Here is a 9,557-nt window from a genome sequence, read left to right on the forward strand (position 1 = left end):
TTTAAAAAGCACAACTAGTGTGTGGGATACTACAAGAACCTATTTAAAATGCAAAATTAATCACTGTGCTTGTATTCTAGCAGGACTATTTTAGTGATTCCAGAGGTTGGAGCAAAGGCATTTATTAATTCTGGGGCGTTCAAACCACAAGACTACAAGGGAAAGGCGGGGTTTTTAGCTCATTTTAACAAGTGATTCTAAAGTATTAGTTGATCTAAGCATTCAGAGAGTTGGATGACTCTCAAGAAAACAATTAGTTACATTTTTTGGAGGAATGTTTAAAACATTTAAAAATAGAACGCATATTCCTTGGCCTCCTATTAAAAGAAAGACCAGCCTAACAGCGCTTCTAGGCAGTTCTGCACCTCATGCCACATTGAGTGTGAATGCCCATAGCTTAAGAATGACCGTGGACATCCTTAGAAGGGTGGCTTGCAAAAGGTAAGGAAGACCAAACATTATATTTTAAAAGAATCTCTTTGCAAACTTGTGAACATACTGTTCCAGTTACTTTGTCTGCTCTTTCTGTCTCAGTCAGCACAGTTACTTTTCTTGGAGAGGACACAATGCAATAATTGAAAAAATTGCTGGAAAAAGCTACTGTTGGTGTGTAACACAACCCTTTTGTGATTTTTTTTTAAACCTTGGGGTGTCAAATTGGAGTCAATACTATTCAGAACTTCTGAACCTTTCCTCTCTTTGCAAGGTTCCAAAAGCTACAAATGTCTTATTCATTTGGAGCATTAGCTCACTCCACAGTTTAGCTCCCCTCAATGTAACGAACATATAGGGACAATTTCCAGGAGCAAATTTGCTGAAAAATTCAATAATAAAGTAGCAGCCATCAAATTAATTAATCTTTCCTTATAAGTAATCCAGACCATCTTTTGATGCTCCCCTTCCTTCCCTCTCCAGCCCCCCCCCCCATGCTTATGACCTCCACTGGGGGCGGGAGCTAACCTCTTGTTATTTGTGGGTTTTTGTCTGCACTGTTTCTATACAATCAAGGTCCTGTGAAAAGGAGGACGAGTCCGCAGGAGGTAGAAACAAGCTGGGCTATTCTGGACCAGTGTCCCATTAAAATGTTCTCTCTCTCTTTAACTCATTCCCAACTTCCATTCAAACAAATGCTTCTGTATTTGTCTTAAACCTACACTGAAACCTGTAGGACACTGATACTTTGACGTTGTTCGTAAAGAATTAGGGAATCAACTGGTGATGGGTAATATTTCTTGCCCTCATTTTATTGCAGCGCAGCAGGCTTGAAAAGTCTTAAAAGCCACAGTACTTTGACCTGTTGTGGGCGAAGATGATGAACTCAAAATGAGTTTGGTAAAGGAATTCAAATTACCCCTGGGTCAAATCACTTCTGTGTTCTGAATATGACCAATCAATGGAATCGCTAAGGCAGTCTACAAGCATTTGTTAAGCGCTTTCTGCTCATGCAGAATAATATTCCTGAGCATGGAAATTTCTGCTAATTAAAACCCTTGCCAAGTAAAGACAGATCTTATTTTTAATAGTGTAGTTCCAGTTTGGCATTTAGTTGGGGTACCATGGGCTTCAGATTTGAAACTACACATCTAAGGTTTCCAGCTTCTTCCTGTTGATAACATCATTGCCCCTGCATGGCACAAATAGTGTTACCCACCATTAATAACGAGGTTGGCCCAGTTCTATGCCTTTTGGAGGCTGGGCTGTCATAAACCTATGGAGGAATAGCCTCCTGCAGGGTTATGAGGAGGGAGGGTGGATAGAGGCTGAGAATTATTCTCTAGCCTCTGCTTTCTGGGAAGTGGAGCAGCTCTGTGGCTATTGCTCTCCCTGCACCCTGGGGGCAACAGAGACCAAGTAAGTGCAACAAAATACTCCCCTGGGAGCAGTCTTGGGACTAACTGCCCACTGCCTTGGTTTCCAAAGTACTTTTCCAACAGCTATGTTCACTTGGAGACTTAACAATGGTGAGATTAGCTTAGCTCCGCCGAACAGATGCTGTAATCAGCTAAAGAAAATTCAGTTTATTGGCATCCTGTAGACACATGCATCGTCACCATCAACAACAACAACAAACCCCACTTAATCTAAAGTACTTCAAATGTTTGTTTCTTATCCTGCTAGAGTCACAGCTCAGTTTTAAACTTTTTTTTTTTTGCGGGGCAATGGGGGTTAAGTGACTTGCCCAGGGTCACACAGCTAGTAAGTGTCAAGTGTCTAAGGCTGGATTTGAACTGAGGTCCTCCTGAATCCAGGGCCGGTGCTTTATCCCACAGCTCAGTTTTAAACTTGACTTTGTCACTCACTATCTTAGATCCTGGGCAAATCACTCTGTGAGACCCAGTTTTCTCATCCATTAAATGAGAGAGTTGGACACTATCATTTGGAAGGACCTTTCCAGTGCTGTCATTCTGTGAATCTATTAGTCTAATTATGTCCTGTCGACATCATCTTGGAGATATGGAGGAATTATCAGAAGAAGATATTTGTAGATCAGCTACTAAATGTAGGTTTTGTAGGATCCAGGAGGGACTACTGAAGAGTTCCCCTGCCCTAATAGACTCTTTCCCTCATTATTTCTTCTTTCTTCCTCCTCCTGCCTTCCTGCCATACACCACATGTACTTAAAGAACACACATTACCTACTGCACAAGGGAGAAATGAGTAGATTATATCTACAAAGGAAAGAAAATATTTTCTCCATTAAGAAGTCCCAGACTCTCTACAAAAGAGTCATTGTGGTTCCTTCATATGTGTGAGCATAACACAAAAGATGATTAGAAGACTGTTTCACATCTTTTAAAAAAACACCTTTCCTTTGAGGGTTTTAAAGTTTTTTACTCCTAAAAAAATAAGAAAAAGAAAAGAAGGAAGGGCTATAGTCCATTCTTCCCTTTGGGGTATATGAATTGGATGAAGAAATAGACACATAGATTTTAAATGATTTGTCCAAGATCATGAAGCTGTGGAGCCAAGAATACAAGTGCTCCCCCCCCCCATTTCAAGTTCTCTCTTCTAGAGATTAGACCACAGAGTAATAAATCAGAGTAAAAACAAGCATAAATAAAATTATAATAAATGACAGATTTCTTCTGATCTAGTAAAATATATACATATATACACAGAGACAAATATATATGTAATCTTTTACAGGCTATAGGAAAAGTGAATTAATGACCTGCTTTCTTGTTTTATCAATTCACATGCCCTCTTTTTAAAGTCAGTAAAAGTACAGATTGTAAAAGTCAAATGCTTGGGACTTGATGAAACAGAAAATATTCCTTTGATTGGCCTTGAACCCAAATCTTTCCCCCAAGGACAGAGGGAGCCATTTGTATTGGGCCAAACTACTCAGGACATGGGAATAAAGCCGGATTATTGCACATTATCTCCAACTGTAATTTGAGTCAGCCTGGATTTGGTTCGATGAAATAAAGTGCATTCTAAATAAACACTAGAATCAGTACTATTTCTCATTAAAACTTAACTGTGGTACTCTTAACTGTGGTACTCTTCCCATGAATTCAGCCCTGTGGGGAATGACAGCCCAAGTGTAATTTAGGGAAGAAGGTGGGGGAGGAGAGTGGCAAATAGGGGAAGGATGATTTCAATTCAGGGAAGATGATGGGGAAGGGGGTGGCCTTGGATAATGACTGGTTCACACTAATATTCTGAAATCAATGAATATTGCCTTAGCCAGGATATTCCCATTCTCACAATGGATCCCAGCTTCCAATGAAAAGCATACCGCTGAAGGGGCAAGGCACTGAGGAGGAGAAAGGATAGGTACAAAGAAAAACCCAACAACTAATGTGATGTTTTCACATATCACTAATGTGTTATGTAATGAAAATGAGGGATATGAATATATGTTGTTTTTAGCAAAATATTAGAAATTAATGTCCATGAGGTAACTACTATTTTATTTAGATCACTCAAACATTTGGATAATAAGAGAGGCAGCCTAGCATAGTGTTTAAAGTGTTCCAGAGTCAGAAAGAAGTAGGTTCAAGTATGCCTCTAAATCTTTGCTAAGAGTGTAACTCTGGTCAAATCACTTAAAATTATTACACTTCAGTTTCCTCACGTGTAAAATGGGGTGAATAATACTAGTGGCACTTGCCACTGTGAGGCTCAAATAGGAATCATTTTTGCAAATCATAAAGTTCTGTAAAAGTCAGTTATTATCATAATGACAATAGTCTTATTAATGTACCACATTACCAATATATTAATCTATTATTGTTACTATTAGTAGTTATTATTGAAGAGAGAGAGAGAGAAAGAGAATAGTAGAAAATCAGTATATGAGAGGAATCCCTCCAGAATTTCTTTTTATGGACAATTGACCATATGCCAATATTTTTCTGTCTCCCTGCTGAGTTCTTCTATTTGGGCTTCAATCACTAAGTAGAAGGATAAAAGGTAACAGACAAAAATGGCCTGGTTACTACAAAACAGATATTTGCCAGCATAGTTATTGAATACAGAATGGGACAAGGAAGGAGGACACTTAACTCTGCCATTAATTAGCAGTGTGGCCTTGAGCAAATTCTGTAATATTTCTGGGTGTTGTTTCTCCCTCTGTGAAGTAGGGATAATTGTACCTATCTTGCCCACTTTGAGGGATTGACTGGGATAAAGTTCAAAGAGTTTCACCAGTGAAAGTGAGTGATCCATAAGTTAGAAAGAAAGCAAATGGTGGTGATGGTCCAGGGAATTTTGATACAACTTGATTAAGGCAGCCTCAGATGTGGAAGAGGAACAAGATAGTGGTGATTCACACATGAAAACTCTGAAGAAGATGGATGACACGGAAAGCTAAGAGTGAAGGAAAAGAATAATGAGGAGGCAGAAGATGGAAAAGGACAAAAGTACAACAGCTAGTTTGCTTATCTTATATTTCATAAATGGGGTAAGGTATAAGGAAGAGAGAAGAACAAGGCTATAGAGTATCAGCAAGATTAGGTGTATACTAGGAAAGCAACTTAACTTCTCTGTGCCTCAGTTTCCTAGTCTGTAAAATGAGTCCCTTCCAGCTCTAAGTCTATGTAAGGGTTAAAAGGTCAATGATTGCAACAATAATTTGTGTGTGTGTGAAAGCTTGTATGCATGTGTGAATAGGTCGTGAGTAGAGGCAACTATTTTTAGAGGATTGATACTGAGAGGGAAAGAAAGTTTGAGGAGATGGAAAAGTTGAAAGAAAAATTGAGGTCAAAGAAGCTTGTAAAAACAGAAGAGGAGGAGTCAGAAAATGAAAAGATAATAAAGATGCATGGGAAAGAGGGGTTAATCAGAGGAATAAGGTCCTGGTGAAGATAGCAAGGAATGGAATCCAAGGGCATAAGTGGAGATTGGTTAACCTTGGTCCAGGGAGAGTACTCCTTTCTTCTGAAACAGAAGGGGAGGGAGAGAATATGGATAAAAGCAGATGTTTGAACATGGAGCAGGGGTGTTAAGGGACCTTTTATTGGATGACATCCATCTTCTCAGTAAAGGAGGAGAGACAATGTCATCCGCTGAGTGTGAAGGGGGTGAGGTTGAGGGTTTTAGTAGAATGGAATAGATTTGCAACAATCTCTGGAGTAAATACAATAGGGAGTCAAAATCAGAGTTGATTAAAAGGATTGCCAAGGAATTGGGATGGCTCAGCTACAGATAGAAAACATGACTTTTTTAGAGGACAAAATGAATATGATTTTACAACTTTCTCCAGGTGTGCAGAGCAGTTTGAAAGTCGGAAAGTAAAAAAGACCTCCTACCTTGGATACTGTGTCCTTGATCTCTTACTTTGCCATTTTTCCTATGACCTTGGCTCAACCATCATCTCCTTTTAGGCATCCTTAATTTCTCCTAGGTCACTGACTCCTTATCCCACAAGTACATCCAGATGTCCCCATGATTCCTATGGAAACTTCTTTCTTCAAGGTCACCCACTAATAGTCTCATAATTGATAAATCCTATGACTTTTACACTGTCTCCATCTTTGATGTCTCTCTCTCTCTCTCTCTCTCTCTCTCTCTCTCTCTCTCTCTCTCTCTCTCTCTCTCTCTCTCTCGCCCTCCCTCCCTCCCTCCCTCCTTCCTTCCTTTCTTTTTTCTTTCCTTCCTCTTTCTTCACTCACTCACTTACTCATTTATTTATTCATGTATTTATTTGGCATTTGACACTCTTAACCCTGCCCCCCATTCTCAATATTTTCTTCTTTAACTTCAGTTATAATGAAGTTTCATGGTTCTCCTAGATTTTTCTTTGCCTCCCTACCTCTGTATACAAGAGCATACAGATAGATCCTTGCCTGTTAAAGACTTTCCCTTTCTTCAGAGCTCAACTCAGATGAAGCCTCTTTACCTAACTTCCTCCTACTTTCAATCCCAAAGTGACCTCTTCCACCTCAGATGCCTCATAGTACTTTTCTTTTGTTTTTGTTTTTGTTTTTGTTTACAATTTTCACATTTTCCCCTCTTCCCCCAAATTTCAGTCCCTGAAGCTGTTTTTCTCTCTCTCCCTTAGAGAGTGGATTTACTTTCATGGAATAATTATTGCTATGTTTACAACACTGTAAGAGACAGTGCAGAGTATTGGAAGGACCACAGTATAGAGGAAAGACTACTGGGCTTAAATTTGGAAAGACATAGATTTGAATACCACCTCCATCCCTTACTATTCATGTGACTATGGACAAGTAATTTAACTTTTCTGTAGTCCACTTTTCTCATTTCTATAATTGGGATAATGATAGTTGTAATGCCTACCTGATAGGGGTGTTGTGAGGATGAAATGAGAAAATATATGTAAAGTACTTTTGAAATCTTTAAGCACCTAGGCGCTACAGTGGATAAATGACAGATCTGGAGTCAGGAAGATCTGAGTTCAAATCTGGTCTCAGAAACTTACTAGCTGTGTGACCCTGGGCATGTCACTTAACCTCTGCTTGCCTCTGTTTCCTTTTCTGCAGAATGGGCATTATAATACTAGCTACCTCCCCAGGATAAAATGAGGTAATATTTGTAAAGTACTTTGCAACCCTTATAGCTCTATATAAGTACTATTATTATTGCTATATAAATATCAGCTATTATTATTCAGTTGGTAAATATTCATTAAGCACCTAATATGCACCGAGCATTGTGCTAAGCACTGGGGATGCAAAGAAAGGTAAAAGACAATCCCTACTCTCAAGGAGTTCACAGTCTAATGGCTCCCAAACCTATAGTGTGCTTCAGAATTGCAGTTCTTTATTTGAAAATTTCTAATTGGACTTCACATAAAACTAATCATCTCTGAAACAGAACTCATTATTATCATCACAGAATTTGCCTCTCTATAACTTTTCCATTTTTGCTGATTTTATCACCATTATCCCAATTATTCAAGCCCTGAACTTCAGAATCATCTTGGGATTTTCATTGTTTCTCACTAAACATTCATATCCAATCAGTTACCAAATCCTGGTGATTCTACCATGAAAATCTCTTCATTCTCACATGTCCTTCCTACTCCTAGCACCTCTTCCTTATTCAGACCCTTATTATATCTGTCTGAACTATTATAATAGACTCCTAAATGGTCTTCCAGCCTTCTCTTTTCAATCTATCATTCATGGCAAACTTCCTCACACATCAGTCTGATTATGTCAGATCTCTGCTCAAAATCCTTCAGGGGAGGTTGGATTAAATCACTTCCAAAATCTTGCCCACTTCCAATTCTGTGGACTTATCTGTCTCATTTTATGAATGAATGAATGATGAAATAGCTATGTAATGTTTCCTAGATGCCAAGCATTGTGCTAAGTGCTGGGTATAGGAATGCAAGCATGAAAATTAGTCCCTGTCATCAAGGAACTTGACTGATATTGGAAGAGGACAACACAAAAAAGGGGAGCCTTAAAGGGTTGAGGATGTTGGAGGATGGCTAGAGTTCAGATGGTGCTGCTTTGTTATACTCAAGACCAGAGGTGTCAAACACACCTAATACTCCTGAGTGTGAACCAAACCAGATTAAAATGTGATTCCTATCTGATTTTAGTGTGTTGATATATTAGTAAAAAATAAATATATAAACACATGTGATTTTCTAAGTCAATATGCAGGGTTCAGGGAGCCTTATACGTGGTTTAGTGGCTCCTGTTTCTATGTGAATTCGATATCATTGCAATCTTTTTTTTTTTTTGGGGTGAGACAATTGGGGTTAAGTGACTGCCCAGGGTCACACAGTAAGTGTCAAGTGTCTGAGATCAGATTTGAACTCAGGTCCTACTGAATCCAGGGCCAGTGCTCTATCCACTGCTCCACCTAGCTGTCCCGATATCATTGCAATCTTGACAAACTGGTTGGATGGTCAGTATTCCTTCTCCTTGTGATACTTGCTTCTATCACCTTCCTTTACTCATACTGCCTTTCTTGTTTGGAATGAACCCCTGATCCCCAAGAATGCACACAATCTGGCCTGTTGAAGCCCTTCTCTTCAAGGGTCAACTAAAGTGGAACTTTGTTATTCACTTCCCTCTGTTGCCAAACCAGAAGGGATCTCTCCCACCTCAAATATCTCATAGTACTTTCTTTGTATGACTATCCCGTTTTTCCTTCTCCAATGTATTTGCCATCATGATTTGTCTCTCTCTTAGATTGTACACTCCTTGATGGCAGGAGATATTTCACCTGTATATTCCCAGCACACAGCATACTATTTTAAAGTAGAACTTCTCTACAACTTTAAAGGACCAGTGACATCATTATTGTCGGAGTTCCCAGAGTTAATCAATGACTCAGTGAATTTCTGTGGCCAAATAAATTGGATGGTGAACTTTCTGATGATTAGTCTCTCTGAACTTAAGCAGCTTGCTCTCTAGATCATAGTCATACACTCTTATCATCAAGCTCATATTCAATACCTTTTTTTTTCTTCATAGAACCTTCTATGGCTTGTGTTTCAATGGCACAGAATTCAAGATCTCAGTATCATTTCCTCTCCAAGATTAAACATTGGATAGAGCTCTAGTGGGGGCTCCATATAGAAGACAATTTGTGTTTTCTTCCTGATTAGAATATAAGCTCTTTGAAGGCAGAGATTAGCTTTAACCTTTCTTTGTCTCCCCCGTGTTTAACACAATGTTTGGAATATCCTAAGTGCTTAATAAATGCTTGTTGACTTACAGATGAAAAAACAGACCCAGGAAGCTTAGGTGATTTTTTTCAAGGTCACACACATTAAATGCCAGAACCTAGGTATTCCAACTCCAGTATCAATGCTCTTTCTATTTAATCACATTGCTTTCCATAAATACTTATTGACTTATGGTTGATATTGTGTAAATCATTGAAATAAATGATTATAAGACCCAACCTGGGTTAGGAAGCAAGTGAGGCCAAAGTGGGATTGATACAATAGGAAGGGCCAAGGGACCTAAGGTCATACTTCTGGAAATCATCCAGAAAATATTATAATGAGAGGGAACTGGGCATAGCTGGGTTAGCTTCGAGAACTCAGAATCTAAGAGGGGGGATGAGGCAACCAAACTGGTAATGTCCATCCAAATGAATGCAAGTAAGCCATCAGAGGT

The sequence above is a fragment of the Dromiciops gliroides genome, chromosome 2, assembly GCF_019393635.1.
Source record: "Dromiciops gliroides isolate mDroGli1 chromosome 2, mDroGli1.pri, whole genome shotgun sequence".
NCBI classification, from domain to species: Eukaryota; Metazoa; Chordata; class Mammalia; order Microbiotheria; family Microbiotheriidae; genus Dromiciops; species Dromiciops gliroides.